Genomic DNA, 18,678 nt, shown 5'->3' on the forward strand with positions numbered 1-18,678 from the left:
GACATGGCACTGCTCTTCAAACCACGCTGAGGCAGCATCCCACATGCCACAACTAGAAGGACCCACAACGAAGAATATACAACTATGTACCGGGGGGCTTTGGGAATAAAAAGGAAAAAATAAAATCTCAAAAAAAAAAAAGACATGGAGGAAACTTAAATGCATGTTATTAAATGAAAGAACTCAATCTGAAAAGGCTACCTTCTGCATGACTTCAACTATATTACATTCTGGAAAAGACAAAACAATGGAGACAGTAAGAAGAATCAATGGTTGCCAGGATAAGGGAGGGGATGGATGAACAGGCAGGGCACAGAGGATTTTCAGGGGAGTGAAAATACTCTATATGATATCATAATGATGGATCTATGTCATTATACATTTGTTCAAACTCATAGAATATACAGCACTCAGAACAAACCCTCTGGAAAACTATAGACTTTAGGTGATTATGATGTCTAGTGTAGGCTTATTCTTGGCAACAAATGTACTATTTTGGTGAATAATATTGATAATTGGGGGGCTATGCATGGAAGAAGGTAAGAGCGATATAGGAAATCTCTGTACCTTCCTCTCGATTTATTGTGAACCTAAACTTCTCTCAAAATATTCCTTAAAAAAGAAAGAAAAGCTTGCATCTGGAATATAAAAATAATACCTAGAACCCAATAATACAAGAACAAAAAGCAAAATTTTAAAATGAGCAAACATTTGAACAGGCACTTCATCAAATAAGCTAATGAAAAGAAACTCAAAATCATTAACCATTAATGAAATGTGTACTAAAACCACAATAAGATACCACAACACATGTACTAAAATGGCTAAAATTAATGAGACTAGCCATATCAATTACCATTGAGAATGTGAAGGAACTAAAACCCTCATATACTGCTATTGGCAATATAAAATGCTGCAGACACTTTGGAAAACAGTTTGGTAGTTTATTACAAATTTAAACATATATCTATATATTATTCTGCCACTCTACTTTTAGGAATCTACCTAAAGAAATGAAAGCATATGTCCCATACAAAGATTTACATACAAATATTCATAGAAGCTTTATATGTAATGTCTACAAACTAGAACAACCTGGATGTCCAGTAGCAGGTGAATGAATACAAAAAACCTTAGGCTATCCATCCAATGGAATGCTACCTAGCAATAAAAAAAAAAAAAAAATGAACTATAGATATACGCAACCATATGGATAAATCTCACAATTCATGACAACTTGATGAATCTCAAACAGCTGAGTGAAAGAAGCCAGACTAAGTGAAAAGAGTACATATTGTATGACTTGATTAATATAAAATTCTAGAAAAAGAAAACAAATCTCTAGTGGTAGATGGAAAGTCAGTGGTTGCCTGGAGACAGAAGATGGTAGAGATCAGGCAAGAGAAAGATGAGGAGATTACAAAGGAGGAAGAAGAAACTTTAAGCCTAATGGATATGTTCATTATCTTGAGTGTAGTGATGGTTTCAAAAGTGTGCGTGTGTATATAACTTAATAAATTGTGTACTTAATACATCCGCAGTTTATTGTATGTCAATTTTACCTCAACTGAGCTGTTTAAAAAATGAAATAAAATAAGATAAAGGAAAATTCATTCATAGTAAAAAGGTTACAGCAAACTATGAACAGAGGAGAATTGCATCAACTTGATAATCTACAAAAAACCTGCAACTAACATTAACATCTTACTTAAGAGTAAAAGATCAAATTCTTTCATTCATTACTAACCTGATTAGGTTAGTAAGCAATTATAACATAAAGGCTAAAGGGAAAGAAAGCATTAAAAATAACTGTAACAACTTAAATTTGATAACAAACTCAGAATACAAAAAGGGATAATTCATGACAAAAAAAGAGAAGTGGAAGAGGGAAAAGGTGGAACCTGCATAGGCAAATGGAGACAAGATGCTAGCAGCAGAAAGAGAACTATCAACTATACAAACCTCAGGGTCACCACAAAACAAAAATTCAGAGCAGAGTCACAAAATATTAAAGAGAGGAAACTGTGAATCACATCACAGAAAACCATCAAACTGAAATGGCAGACAGAAACACAAAGGAAAAGATACAATGGAAATATAGAACAAACAGAAAACAAAGATAAAATGGCAGTATTATGCCCTCATATATCAACAATCACCCTAAATATGAATGGCGTGAATTCACCAATCAAACACACAGAGTGGCTGGATGGGTTACAAAACAAGATCTAACAATAGGCTGCCTTCAGGAGACTCATCTCAGTTCTAAAGACAAACATATGCTCAAAGCAAAGGGATGAAAGATGATACTCTAAGCAAATGGCAACCAAAAGAAAGTGGACATAATCATACTTATATGAGACAAAATAGACTTCGAACCTAAAAAGATAACAGAAGACAAAGATGGACATTATATAATAATAAAGGAAGCAACCCACCAACAAGACATAACATTTATTAATATATATTTACCAAACATAGCAGTGCCAAAGTGTATAAAGCAACCTTAACAAACCTAAGGAGAAATTGATAGCAACACAATAACAGTAGGTGACTTTAATACCCCACTTATATCAATGGAGAGATCATCCAGACAAAGTCAACAAGGAAATATTGGCTTTAAATGACACACTAGACCAGATGGACATAAATATATATACAACATTCTATCCAAAAGTAACAGAATGTACATTATTCTCAAGTGCACATGGAACATTCTCAAATATAAACCATATGTTGGGAAACAAAACAAGCTTCAATAAATTTAAGAAGATTGAAATCTTCTCAAGCATCTTTTTTGACCACAATGGTATGAGACTAGAAGTCAATTAGAAGAAGGAAGCTGAAAAGTCACAAATATGTGGAGACTAAACAACGTCCTACTGAACAACTATTGAATCAATGAAGAAATCAAAGGAGAAATAAAAAAATACGTGGAGACAAATGAAAAAGAACACAACATACTAAAATCTATGGGACGCAGTAAAAGCAGTACCAAGAGGGAAGTTTACAGCAGTATAGGCCTACCTCAAAAAACAAGAAAAATCTCAAATAAACAATCTAACATTATACCTAAAAGAATTAGGAGAAGAACAATAAATATAGTCAAAAGTCAGTAGAAGGAAGGAAATAATAAAAATCAGAGCAGAAATAAATAAAATAGAGGCTAAAAAGACAACAGGAAAGATCAATGAAACTAAGAGCTGGTTCTCCGAGAAGGTAAACAAAACTGGCAAACCTTAGCTAGACTCACTGAAAAAAAGAAAGAAGACTCAAATGAATAAAATTGGAAATGAAAGAGGAGAAATTACAACAGATACCATAGAAATACAAAGGATTATAAGAGAATACTATGAAAAGCCATACACCAACAAATTGTAAAACCTAGAAGAAATGGATAAATTCTTAGAATCATATAACCTTCTGAAATTGAACCAAGAAAAAATAGACAATCTGAATAGACCAATCACTAGTAAAAAGACTAAAACTGTAATCAAAAAGATCCCAAAGAGCAAAAGTCTAGAACCAGGTAGCTTCTTTGATTAATTCTACCAAACATTCAAAGAAGAATTAACATTTGTCCTTCTCAAACTTTTCCAAAAATTTGGAGAGGACCGGAGTCTCAGTAACTCATTTTACAAAGCCAACATTACCCTGATCCCAAAACCAGACAAGAAGAATGCAAAAAATGAAACTTACAGGTCAATATCACTGATGAACATAAGGGCAAAAATCCTAAACAAGATATTAGCAAATTGGATACAATACATTAAAAATATCATACACCACGATCAAGCGAGATTTATTCCAGGGATGCAAGGATGGTTCAATATACACAAATCAATCAATGCAATACACCACATTAACAAAATGAAGAATAAAAATCATGTGATCATCTCAATAGATGCAGAGAAAGTATTTGACAAGATTCAACACCCATTGATAATAAATATTCTCAATAAAATGGGTTTATAAAGAAAGTACTTCAATATAATAAAGGCCATATATGACAAACCCACAGCTAATGTCATACTCAATGGTGGAAATTGAAAACTATCTCCCTAAGAAAAAGAAGTCTAGGATACCCACTTTTCCCACTATTATTCGACATAATATTGAAAGTCTTAGCCAGAGAAACAGGCAAGAAAAAGAAACAAAAGGGATCCAAATTGGAAAGAAAGAAGTAAAACCTGTTACTATTTGTAGATCACATGGTTTTATATATAGGAAACCCAAAGAATCCACTAAAAAACTACTAGAAATAGTTAAAGAATACAGTAAAGTTGCAGCATACAAAATCAACATATGAAAATCAGTTATGTTCCTATAAACTAACAATGAACTAGAAGCAGAAAGAGAAATCAAGAATACCATCCCATTTACAATCCCAACAAAAAGAATAAAATACTAGGAATAAATTTAACCTAGGAGGTGAAAGACCTATATTCTAAAAGCTTTAAGGCATTGTTGAAAGAAATTGAAGAAGACAAAAAGAAATGGAAAGATGCTCCATGCTCAAGAATTGGAAGAATTAAGAAGATAGTTAAAACATTCATATTAGGGGCTGGCCCGGTGGCTCAGTGGTTAAGTTCGCATGTTCCACTTCTCGAGGGCCCGGGGTTCGCCATTTCGAATCCCGGTTGTGGACATGGCACTGCTTGGAACACCATGCTGTGGTAGGCGTCCCACATATAAAGTAGAGGAAGATGGGCACGGATGTTAGCTCAGGGCCAGGCTTCCTTAGCAAAAAAGAGGAGGACTGACAGTAGTTGGTTCAGGGCTAATCTTCCTGTTCATATTACATAAATCAATCTACAGATTCAATGCAATCCAAATCAGAATCCCAAAGACATTTTTCATGGAATTAGAACAAAGAATCCTAAAATGTATGTGGGACAACAAAAGACCCCCAAATAGCCAAAGCAATCCTGAGAAAAAAGAACAAAGCTAGAGGTATCATACTTCCTGATTTCTAAATATGCTGAAAAGCTATAGTAATCAAAACATCATGGTAATGGCAGAAAAACAGACAGTGGAACAGACGTGAAAGCCCAGAAATAAACCCACACACTTATGGACAGCTAACTTTTGGACAAGGAGCCTAGAACATACAGTGAAGAAAGGAAAGTCTCTTCAATAAATGGTGTTGGGAAAACTGGACAGCCACATGAAAAAAAATGAAAGTAAACCATTATCTTACACCATACACCAAAATTAACTCAAAATGGCTTAAAGACTTGAATGTAAGACCTGAAACCATACAACTCCTAGAAGAAAATTTAGGCAGTGCACTCTTTGACATTGGTCATAGCAGCATCTTTTCAAGTGCCAGGTCTACTAGGCAAGGGAAACAAAAGAAAAAGTTAACAAATGGGACTACATCAGACTAAAAACCTTCTGCAAAGTAAAAGGAACCATGAACAAAACCAAAAGACAACCCACCAACTGGGAGAAAATAGTTGCAAATCATTTTTGTGACAAAGGGTTGATCTCCAAAATATATAAAGAACTCATACAACTCAACAACAGAAAAACAAACAACCCAATTGAAAAATGGACAGAGAATAAGAACAGACATTTTCCAAAGAAGATATACAGATGACCAACAGGCACGTGAAATGATGTTCAACATCACTAATAATTAGGGAAATGCAAATCAAAACTACAATGAGATACCACCTTACACCCATCAGAATGGCTATTGTTACCAAGACGAAAAATAACAGGGGCCAGCCCAGTAGTGCCACAGTTAAGTTCATACCTTGTGCTTTAGTGGCCCAGGATTTGCCGGTTCAGATCCTGGGTGAAAACCTGTGCACTGCTTGTCAAGCCATGCTGTGGTAGGCATCCCACGTATAAAGTAGAGGAAGATGGGCAGGGATGTTAGCTCAGGACCAGTCCTCCTCAGCAAAAAAGAGGAGGATTGGTGGCAGATGTTAACTCAAGGATAATCTTCCTCAGAAAAAAAAAAATGTTGGAGAGGATATGCAGAAAAGGGAATCCTCATGCCCTGCTGGCAGGAATGCAAACTGGTGTAGCCACTATGGAAAACAGTATGAAGATTTCTCAAAAAATTAAAAATAGAAATACCATATGATCTAGCTATCCCACTACTGGGTATTTATCCAAAGAACTTAAAATCAATGATCCAAAGAGATTTATGCACCCCTATGTTTGTTGCAGCATTATTCACAACAGCCAAGATGTGGAAGTAACCCAAGTGCACTTCTACAGATGAATGGATAAAGAAGATGTAGTATATATATACAATGGAACATTACTTGACCATGAAAAAGACAAAATTGGCCCATTTGCAACCTTGAGGGTATGATTTTAAGTGAAATAAGCCAGACAGAGAAAGACAAATACTGCATGATTTCATTCATATGTGGAAGACAACAAATACATGGATAAAGAGAACAGATTAGTGGTTACCAGAGTAGAAGGGGGTTGGGGAGTGAGCGAAGGGCAAAGGGGCACTTATGTATGGTGACAGACAGAAATTAGACTACTGGCGGGAAACATGATGAAGTCTATTCAGAAGATGATAAATAATAATGTATACCCGAAATGACACAGTTATAAACCATTATGATCTCAGTAAAATTACCGGGGAAAAAAACGGTCAGAGGAACTTAACAGATATTTTCCAAAGAAGATATACAGACGACCAACCGGCACATGAAAAGATGTTCATCATTAATTATCAGAGAAATGCAAATCAAAATCACAAGATATTACCTTATGACTGTCAGAATGGCTATGGTTAAAAAGACAAGAAATAAGTGTCAGAGAGGATGTGGAGAAAAGGGAACCCTCATACACTGCTGGTGGGAATGTAAATTGGTGCAGCTACTATAGAAAACAGTATGGAGATTCTTCAAAAAATTAAAAATAGAACTACTATATGATCCAGCTATTCCACTTCTGGCTATTTATCCAAAGAACACAAAAACAGTAATTCAAAAAGATATGTGCACTCCTATGTTCATTGCAGCATTATTCACAATAGCCAAGACTTGGAAACAACCTAAGTGTCCATCAACAGATGAATGGATAAACAAGCTGTGGTGTACATATACAATGGAATTCTACTCAGCCATAACAAAAGTTGAAATCTTACCATTCGTGACCACTGGATGGTCCTTGAGGGTATTATGCTAAGCGAATAAGTCAAACGGAGAAAGACAATTACCATACGATTTCATTCAAATGTGGAAGATAAACAAAGAAACACATAGATACAGAGAACAGATTGGTGGTTATCTGTGGGGAAAGGGCAGGGAGAGAGCAAAAGGGGTAAAGGAGCACATGTGTATGGGGATGGATGGCAACTAGACTTTTCGTGGTGAACATGATGCAGTCTATGCAGAAGTCAAAACATAATGATGTGCACCTGAAATTTATATAATGTTATAAACCAAATACCTCAATTAAAAAAGTAATAATTTAAAAAATTCAAGATATTATCAAACAAAAAAATGAAGCAAAATTAAGTTCTCAAGGGTAGGATATTCAGGATATTTTGAAAAAATTGATGAAACCAGTGAAACAAAGACATGCGTCTAAGGAAATGCCGCATATCTAGCTACATTGATATGCAAATATTACAAGTTACCTTTACAGGGAAGGAACACAATGAAAATAACACTTGAATAAAAGTAACCTATATTTAAATACCAATGTTCTTTAAAACACAAAATACTAAAGAAAGGTCACTTTAATGGCTTCAGCTCCACATTTAATTCTAAGAATAAGGGAAATATGTGTTCTATAAATTCTGATGCCATGATAGCTTTTGAATCTAGGACAATATTTTTCATTTATCACTTTTTCACAATTTCTTGATTATTCACTACGATTTTCTCAAAATAAAAGCACAATCAGATAAAAATCAAAGTTGCCTGTTAAATTTTATGTAAATTTACATGTATCTGTGTTTATTTCCTTAAACACCTACTTAAAATGAATGTTTGCAATATGTAGTTTAACTTCATCCAATTATTAATCACAAGTTCACGTGAGTGGTTAAGTTCAATAAAGCCTCATCATCCATAAACAGTATTTATTTACAGCTTGGCACTATGTGCCATTGTTTGGTTCTAGCGTTTGCTTATGGGTTTGCATTAGGTGTGGTATAAAAAGTTATGCATGTCCTAGGTGGCATGGTGCCATGATGAACACATAAAAACAGAGCAGGTAATTTCCCAGTTCTTCATTTCAATGTTCATTTAAATTAAAGTGACTAAACATATTCTGTAATCTCATAGAAAATTATTATGTGACTTTAGCTCTTACTATAGTACAAGTTCCTAATGAATCCCACAGTAAAAATGCTTGGATTTTAGGCCCCAGACATCTGAATACCACATCCAAAGCAGAGCTGTAGAAATTGTCTTTATTCTCAGAGAAAAGAGAAAGATTAAACTCAAATAACTCAATCCAAACATATTTTATTGGTATACTAAGACAAACATTAAAATAATGCTCTGGGATAAATCATAAAATCCACAATACCATCACCAGTACTGTCCATCTAATTGTCTAAACTATTCATCATGTTTTGGTTGAGGTCCCTTAGTTTATATATAACCTTTCTTTGGATTCTTAACATTCGCAGTCAGAATGATCTTTTCTTACAGAAAAGTTTCCATTATTAATTCTAAGAACTGAAAGTAAGCCTATGAATTGACCTAAACAAAATCTTGATCTTATCCATTTTCTACTATCCATTTTTCTACTTCCTTTATTTTAAAAGCTGCTCTTAGAGATATTATACTCTATCCCACAGTGTTTCCTTAGCAACTTCTACAGTGCCCCTGAGCTACAGATCTTAATTCCACCACACGTTGTAAGTATTTTTTAGAAGTGTAACATGTCTAAAGCTTAAGCTTTAGGATATACAAAATTCAGCACATTTTCAGGTTTTCCTATGGGTACTTACAATAACATCTGTTAGTAGCTGTAGATAGAAGTAAGACAAGCTCCAAGAAAGACAATGAATCGCATGATTTCATAAGAATAACTAAATTATGTTTCTTCTGAATTTAACATCTAAATCCTCTTATAAAGATCCACTATGTTGGATCTACATTTAAATCTTGTTTCTGTGCTTGGTCCAAATGAAGAATTACTGTCATCTGAATAGCTTGGAATGCATCCCCCATAGATAGCCCAAGGATATTACTTTCTGAGCCCCTTAATCCCAAATCACACGAACATTTTTGTATTTAAACTGAGTCCAAATGCTTTTAAGCTTTAATGTGCACAATTATATAACAGAGATTTTGCATTATTTTTGAATTCAATTTCTATTCATTGCATTGCAAAAGGAAAATGGAAAAATGCAAGAAATTTTTCACTCTGTTGTTAATTTACCATTCTATTTAATGAACATCTCACATTTTCTCTGTAAAAGCGAAGGAACAGATGTTTTATCACATTAGGGACTCAATAGGAGTAACTAAGATAACAATAATGTGTGTATGTTGACTGCATCTATTTCTAATAGTAAGCACTCTCAATTCTGTATAGGAGATGTAAGGTGATGACATGGAAAAAGCATGGACTGAAGCCCTGAAAAAGTTTGGTTCAAATCCCAATGCCAGGTTTTTCCAACTCTTCCTTTTGGTGAATCACTCTCTTTGCCTACTGCCTCAGCTGTATAACTGAATAAAATACATCTACTTCAAAAGACTATGAAGGTGTTGTTTTGGCCTTAATTGAAGGTTTTTTTACATGTTACATCCAAAGAGCAAGCATTGTCTAGAAAATCCATTTTAAAAAGGTGGATCTGTCCAATTTGATGAAGCCTATACCCTTCACATAGCGATGGAAGCGTTGGCACCAATTATCGAGTCTGTATTTCCAGATCGGACCATGCCATGTAAGCAGATCTGGAAATAATATTTTCATGCATTTTCATGAGTAGCTCCAGTAGAGCTGATATGCCCTTCTTGATTTCAGAGACACAAGAAGGCAAAAGAAAAAAGACTGTTTTAAGAATTAAATGAGAGGCTGGCCCCAGTGGCACATGTTCCACTTGGGTGGCCTGGGGTTTGCCAGCCTGGATCCTAGGTGCAGATATGACACAGCTTGGCAATCCATCCTGTGGTAGGCATCCCACATATAAAGTAGAGGAAGATGGGCACGGATGTTAGCTCAGGGCCAGTCTTCCTCAGCAAAAAGAGGAGGATTGGCGGCAGATGTTAGCTCAGGGCTAATCTTCCTCAAAAAAATAAAAGAATTAAATTAGATGATAATTTTCATAAGTGGAGCTACCTCTAATACACAATAGACATTCAGAATAAATATTTATCTTTTGTTTTGCCCCTTTAATTTTCAAATAACACCTTCTGAAAAATATTATTGCAAATGTGAACATTTTCTAAGTGGTGCCATATGTTATATACACATTTAGGTAGATAGAAATATAGATACTAAATAGATAATCAGGTAGGTAATAGTAGATGCGTAGTCAGTGCCAAGCCCTATGCAGGAAGCTTTACATTAATGCTCAAAACAGCTTTATGAGATGGGCGTTATTGTTACTCTACTTTGGAAAGGAATAAACTGATATTTTTTTAATAAATTACATGTCAAGGAAGGGTGGGCCTAGGACTAAATTGTCCAGCTCCAGAGCCCAGTTCCTAACAAACATCGATGATAAACCACAATAGTTATGCCTATTGTTTCATATTTCAATATATGTTATATATTCAATATATGTTTAATATATATTTAATATGTAAGTTGATTATATACATAATATAAGTTAATATATATTCAAAATATGTTTAATAAGGAGTAGACACATCATACCTTAATGTACAATTTTAAACTCATTTCAAAGTCCTTTAGTTTATTATATAGCTATCCTAAGTTTCAGGTAATAATTTTAATGAAAACTAGAAAAACTCCAATTCAGATCCCATTTGTTCTCCTCACAGATTTTTAATTAGAATTTTCAGACTTTGGTTAGGAACTACGCTGATACGATCATAAATGACAAATGTGAAAAAGAAGTTTCTCCTTAAAAAAAATTCCTAGAACTATCAAATAGCTAATATAAATCCCACTCTCAAATATAAACACTGTCTTTTTAAAAAGCTGTGCACTGGATTCTCGGAAAGCTGAGATATCTATTGGGAAAGACAGCCTGTCTTAGAAGTCAACCCCAAACTATCTAACTCTGTAGGAGATAATAGAGATTTGCCTGGACAGGGAAGCAAAATATTACCATGAGTCACTTCCCTCACAGCAGTTCTGAAGCTTTTAATTTTCAGCATTGCTGGTCTGCAGGTACGTGCGGATGATTAACAGTCAATAGAAATTGAACCAACTCCATGCGGAGTCCTTAATGTTAACGTGTAACACTATTTTAAACGATTCCTTTCTTCTTTCCCCTCTCCATTCTTCCTCTCTTCCTAAATCTGTACTTATTTTTCTTGCTTTATTTTCCTTAAAAAAAATACTTGCATTGTTTATTTCTTCCATGGATATCACAAATGTATTCCAGACAAACTAAGAAGTGAATACATGTCTGAGTTTATGTTTAATTACTCTTTTTCTTCTTCTTGCATTGTTACTTCCTAAACCAATAGGTACACTGATCAGATATTCTGTGGGAAGTGATTCTGCAATGATAATACATGCAAACCACTGCTGAGAATATTCTCTACCTTTCCATCCTCTCCTTTGCGTCTTGATCATTTTTTATTCCTCGTTCTAGTTCCTCTTATATTAGTTATCCTGTCCTTTAGCTCCTTAGAGTATTTGCCTTTCACAGTATTTAAAACACTGAATGCTCAGATTTTCCAGGATCATGCTTATGGAGTCTCCCAGGAAATCTGGTGGCCTTGTTTGTGTTTGTAGATAGCATAAAATATATTTATTTTCTTTCTCTTTTATCTTAATGCAATTATATGGGTTTGGGGAAATGTGTCACATATATTTGTAGATAACTGAGTAAATATGTTTAATTATTTCATAAGCAACCAAAAACAGTAGTAAGAAGGATTACCTTTTGGATGTCACTCTCGCCTCCACCCAGAAACTTGGATAATAAGTCTACTAGGCAAGCCAATGGCTACTCTGCTATTTTACACAGTTTGAAAGAAGATGTTATTCAGAAGACAGTGTCAACATCAAATACAAGTAAAGAGCCCGAAGAGTCGTATACTCAGTATTTCTCAATATTGTTTATAAGCTCTAGAGAGAAAACATTTAAATAAAATGGGGGTCTTTTCTTTGACTTCTGAATCTCATACTAAACGCAGGGATCAAATATCCTCTGCCCTAGCCTCCCACTGTAAACCCGGAAACCTGCTTCAGTGCCCTGCTGTCTGTGGTTCTGCTTCCTAATAGGTAAATGTAGCTGCCTTGGGGATTTCTGGAGCACTGCCACCTCCTTGCATGGCAGTAGCATGGCTCCTTAGCTGGCAAATCTGTGTTCAGCAACTGGTCCACCCACCTGCTGCAATGAAGTTCAGCTCTTACACCAAATTGCCGGAGCCCAGCAAGAGGACAGGAAGTTATCCAGAGGAGGTCCTGACTGTATGCATCCCTCTCCTTTGGTGCTTACCCATTGGCCCAATCCTCTCACTTAGTCCTCGTCCCATAGCATTGCCTCACTTACCCCTGAGGTAGGTACAACATGACCAGGATCATGAGTCCTTTTAAAGCCCATTAGCACAACTAGAGTTGATGCTCAAATATTGTGTGCTGGCTTAGATAGCTGGAAGGAAAATTCCCTTCTTCCCAGAGCTCAAACAATTTTACATTTGCAATCCAACATACAAATTCTTAGGTAAATGCATGTTAATACCAGGTATTAGTGAGCAAAATGCTAAATTGTATATATATTGACAATAAATGTTTTAAAAACCCTGTGTTATCTGTCTCTAAAATTTCTGCTAAATGTCAATTATATGCTTTTACATGCCTAAACGTTCTTTCTAATACTAATTTCCCAAGGAAGTACTTTGGAGTTAATTGCATGGCAAATGAATTTTGGTGTTGCATACTTAAGAAATCTCAAGCCATTTTCTTCCCGGGATCAATAGATATTTGACATATAATAGCTGCATTTTGTAATCTAATTAAAGGATTATTTGACACACTTATAGCTTTGGCACATTAAGTCAAGACTTTCTGACAGAAAGCACTGATGTTGAATGTTTATTTTTTCAGGAAATCCTTACTTATACACTGGGGACTTGTTTCCTAATGAAATACCACACGTATAACATTAGCAATCATTTGTGTCAGGAAGAACATTGAATACTTTCTACATTGCTTAATACCATCTATATGATAGAGACTGCATCATATGGAAAACCAGGAGAATCAATAATTCAAATTAAACCTCAAGATTGAAAACCCTTTTGAAGAAAACAAATAACCAAAATATTGCCTTATGTTTGCAATATAAGTCACTTGCAATTCTTCAAGTTAGTGCTCAGTTTTGAGTAACCAAATTTTATGTCCTACTTCTCATTTAAGCATAATTTATTTGATGCAATTTACCTCTTCCACTTGGGATAATAATTATATTATTCTCTGGCTAATCATAATGACAGTGTCTTTCATTTACTTTTTTATAGAATACAAATTTTCATAGTATGCTTATAATTGTGATCTGGATTATATTGACTTAGTTTTATCAGTAATGAAATAAATCAAGGTTCAGATAGCTTGTCTTACATCACTTAGCTAATAAGTGTTAGAACTTGGACAGGAACAAAATCTTCTGTTTTCAATGCACACATTCTCGACTCACATTCCTCTTATTGTGCCCTCAAGGGAAGTGTAACAGCAATATGGGGATGGAAGACCAGTAGAAAATGTGCTCATCTCCTGCCATCGATACTTGCACGTGCTCCATTCCTTGTGTATTCTTTGCGGATTGTCCTGAAGGGTTCTGAACTAAATCTTAAGACCATTCATAGAGATCACAGCTAGATGAACATGACTTAACAGGTACAAGGTTTTCGACTTTGGGAATTATTTTTTTTTACTTGTCATCCGTGTAATCCTTTCAATCCCCAAATTCCTTCAGTTATATTCATTAATGAGAGCAATGAGAGTAGTTATATTTACTATCCATTCACTCATTTATTCATTCAACGAACATTTTCGATTGAGAACTTACCACGTTCCAGGTACTTCTCTAAAAACTTGAGCTATGGCAATGATAAAAACAAAGCACTGTAGTAATCTACTTTGAATTGTCTCATTTGCTCAGGTGGCCACCATGATTTTGAAGAGAAAACTAAAGTAGTTTAAAGTTGTTACTCACTGAAGGCGTCATATAACTTCTAAGTTATTTAGAATTTTAAATCCTAATATATGTCGCCTAAAACAATACTCTTTCTTTTGCTTCCTCCATGTCTCTCACATCTATCACGTCATCTTCATTCCATTGACACCAACTGTATTTTGTGCTCACCGCCCCACAACTTAACTACTGCATCAGTTTCCTATCTGACTGGTTAGCCTCTAGCTTCTTTCTATTCAAATTGAATTTGCACAACATAGTCGGATCAATCTGCTTAGAACACCAGTTTTATCATTTCAATCATCTACTCAAAAAATTTCAATACTCACCATTCCCTTTTCCAGCAGGTGACACTTGTTAGTCCAGTATTCCAGATTCTCGAATACTTGGGTACAACATATCTATCTAAATTTATTTCTCTCACTATTTCTGCTCAAGCCATGCCTCTGCCCCTCCCCCGTCAGACCCCTCGTTTGACTATATCCTACCCATCCCAGCTTCTAGTCCGTGTTAGAGGGTTGCTCCTGCCTGAAGTGCCCTTCCCCACAATTTCAGTCATCCATGTCTTACTTCAAAGTTGGGCTGAAGTCTCACTTCATTTGCTTTACTTTTTCTATCTTTTCTAGTACACAGTAGCCTCCCTTTTCTAATATCTTATGCATTTCATCAGTCCCTTTGATTGTACTCTGGCAACACAATTTACTCAATTGCTTTCTGTGTCTATTTCTTGTGTTAGTAACTAGATTGTAACTCCTGGAAATCAGAAACCATGTCTTAACATTCCTTTTCAACTTCTACCCAGTACTAAGTACATACTTAATAAATACTATTAATTTAACTTATTAATATACTATCTGTACTTAATATACTATTACCTAATATATTTCTCCTTAAACTCTGTAATAAAAGACTGACCCTATAATTTGGACAGGAGATTTTCTGTCATCAGTTTTCTGATTTTACCTATATCTTTAACTGCTTTTTATTCCACTAACTTACCAAATATTTCCGTTAAGTTACCACGTTTTTAAAGTTTTCCTTTGCGGTACCTTTTATATTGATCCTTTCTACATTTGGATAATTACCGCTCTAGTACAGTCTCTCATCATTTTATTTCTGAACTATTTTGAAACTCTCTGAAACAATGGCCTACATGATTAACAAAAGAAAGAATGGAAAAAAGAAAAACTCTCCAAAGTTCAAGCAATTAAGAGATATAAAAGTGTAGTACTCTAAAAGCTTATAGTCTATTTATTAAAAAGAGGCAAATTTGCATAATTATGATACAGTTATGATAAAGTATGTATAGAAAAAACACCAAAGCAAAACTGGGTAGTGAGGAAAGAAAGATGGACAGAGAGATAGAAAATGGAGAAAAGTGTGAGAGCTGGCTTCCTGGAGAAAGAAGTGACCAGGCTGAGTCTGGAAGGATTACCAGGTTAACATCAGGAAGATAGGAAGATGCAAGGGAGGCATTCTAGGCAGAAACAATAATGCAAATATTCTTCCAGTGTATTTATACTTCTTTCCATAGAACACCCAAGGTCACACAGATCATTGCTGAGTCTTTTGGAGTCCTAGCAGAACATAGCACACTCAAAGATGGTAATTGAGTTTTACAAAGTTATAGGCAGGGTTAAGGGAAACCAACAGGGAATAGTGCAAACCAAGACCAGCAACAGTGAGAGCTGTTAAAAACCCTTGGCTGTGATGGGACAATGGGAGGGAATAGTTACCTGAACCTGGAGAAAATCAGCTCTGAAAGGAGCCATGGCCTTTGGCAGAGAGATGCTGCCAACCTGTTGCACCCAAGCAAGGAAGGAGCCAGGGTAATAAGAAACTGGCCTTAGTTTCTTCCCAACCTCTGATCCCCTAATAACATCTCTCACGGCTGGAGCCAAATGGAAGCCTGCCAGCAAGCATTGCTCCTGTTCACAGGTCTGCTTCCTGGAGCACAGATCAGAGAGGAAGAATGGAGAACAGATCTGGAGGGGCAAACAGAAACTATGAAGCACAGTTCTTTAATTTCCCACGGCACAGGGTAAATCAGGCTGTATCATTTAAAATATTTTACAAAGCACTCGAGGATAGCAGCAAAGAAAAACAGCCTTAGAATCTCTCAGGACTGGCTCCTAGAAACATTGCTCCCAGAGCTGAAAAAGGTTGGTCATCCCCAAGGGTTGCCTATATACCTGCCTCCCTGCCTCAGGCAGGGTCCTCCTCCTACCTTGCTCTCAACCTGTTTTCCTGTGACAGGCAGACACTATCTTTCCCAGCACCCAAGACAGTTCTCAACATATCTAGCTCCTCCAGAGTCTAAAAAAGGAATACCAGTGGCCCCAAGGCTTATTTACTGTCATAAATAATGTGCCTCTTTCCACCGTGATTGAAATTGGAGTGTTCACTTACTTTAGCAGATACCTTACCCTCTGCCTATGTCTTTAACCTCTGGCCATTGGAGAATAATCATATATGATTAAAATAGCCCAATATCTGTACAAGGGGTGCAATAGCAGTGGGGTGATTTATATCACATTTCACCCTTCTGAATTGTCAAAAGAAAGAACAGCTCTTTCCTCTCTTGAATTTCTCAATATTTAGGTTATTCAGTTTTAAGAACTGTGGATGTCCTCGTCAATACTGCAATCCTGCTAGGGCCTCGCAAAGCTGGAGTTGGGGGTTTCTCTTTCAAAATAAGATACAACACATAACTTATATCCTTCCGGTAGTTTGTAAGTCTCACTTCCAGGCTCTTCCAAGCTGGAGCTTAAAAAAACACACATGCATCTCCAAAAACAAGCAACAATTTGCAATCACACTATAATTAAAATCTATTTTGAAAAAGATACTTTTCTCAAGAGGAAACATAGCATAAAGATGCAATTCTGCTTATAACACAAAAATATTGTACATTGTTAGCCAGGGTAATTTAACTACTTAGAGTTGCAACTTCTCACACATCTCAATTTCTGCTTGTGATGGGGGTCCCCAAGACCACCCTTAGGTTTGATGACATTCACTCAGAACTCAGAAAAGCTGTTTTACCCAAGGTTACAGTTCATTGCACAAGAAGATACAGATTAAAATCAGCAAAGGAGGGGCTGGCCCCGTGGCCGAGTGGTTAAGTTCGCGCGCTCCGCTGCAGGCGGCCCAGTGTTTCGTCAGTTCGAATCCTGGGCGCGGACATGGCACTGCTCATCAGACCACGCTGAGGCAGCGTCCCACATGCCACAACTAGAAGGACCCACAACGAAGAATACACAACTATGTACCGGGGGGCTTTGGGGAGAAAAAGGAAATAATAAAATCTTTAAAAAAAAAAAAAAAAAAATCAGCAAAGGAAAATGGTACATAGAGTGGAGTCCAGGAGAAGCCAGACACATGCTTCCAGTTGTCCTCTCTCAGTGGAGTTGCACAGACAAAACTTAATTCTCCCAGTATCATGTATGATAAGACATTCAGAGTGTTACCAAACCAGGGAAGCTCAGCAAGCCTTGGGTCCAGAGTTTTTATCGGAGATCAGTCACAGAGATGTGGAGCACCTGCATGACTGACTTTAGCTATTCGGTCTCCAGTGCCCCCAGAGGTCAAACTGATACAGCACAGCCTTGGACCTCAGGTAAAGAAAACAGGCATTCACCAGCATTCACTATTCCTTTGTTGTGAATGTGAGCATAAACTCTCTGGCCCAAGATGCCAGATATACAAAGACACTCTTTTCAGGCTGGATAGTCCAAGGTCTCTGAGGTTATCTCCCAGGAGCCAGTCAGGGGTCAATCTGAAGACCTTTGGAATGTGCAGAGTGTCCTAGTCCTAATGAGTTAATCTTTAATGCACACTGCTTAGGAACTTTTTAAATATATATTGCTTAAGGAAACAGTCCATTGCTTTGGTCTGTCCATTACAAAAACCATTAGCATTGCAGCATTATTTACAATCGCCAACATGTGGAAGCAACCTAAGTTCCCATCAACAGATGATTGGATAAGGAACATGTGGTATATATATACAATGGAATACTACTCAACTGCAAAAAAGAACAAAATGGTCCCATTTGCAACAACATGGATGGAATTGAGGGGATTATGTTAAGTGAAATAAGCCAAATAGAAAAGGACAATCTCTGTATGACTCCACTCATATGAGGAATTTAAACCTGTGGACAAAGAGAACAGATTAGTGGCTACCAGGGGAAAGGTGGGGTGGGGGGTGGGCATAAAGGGTGAAGGGGTGCACCTACAACACGACTGACAGACAATAATGTACAACTGAAATTTCACAAGATTGTAACCTATCATTAACTCAATAAAAAAATTTGTTTAAAAAAGAAAAGCATATTCAGAACTCTGCTTCAAAGACAGAAAACTGGTTGTAACTTTAAAATAAGAATATTTGGGGTA

This window comes from Equus caballus, chromosome 8 (assembly GCF_041296265.1).
Source record: "Equus caballus isolate H_3958 breed thoroughbred chromosome 8, TB-T2T, whole genome shotgun sequence".
Classification (NCBI taxonomy): domain Eukaryota; kingdom Metazoa; phylum Chordata; class Mammalia; order Perissodactyla; family Equidae; genus Equus; species Equus caballus.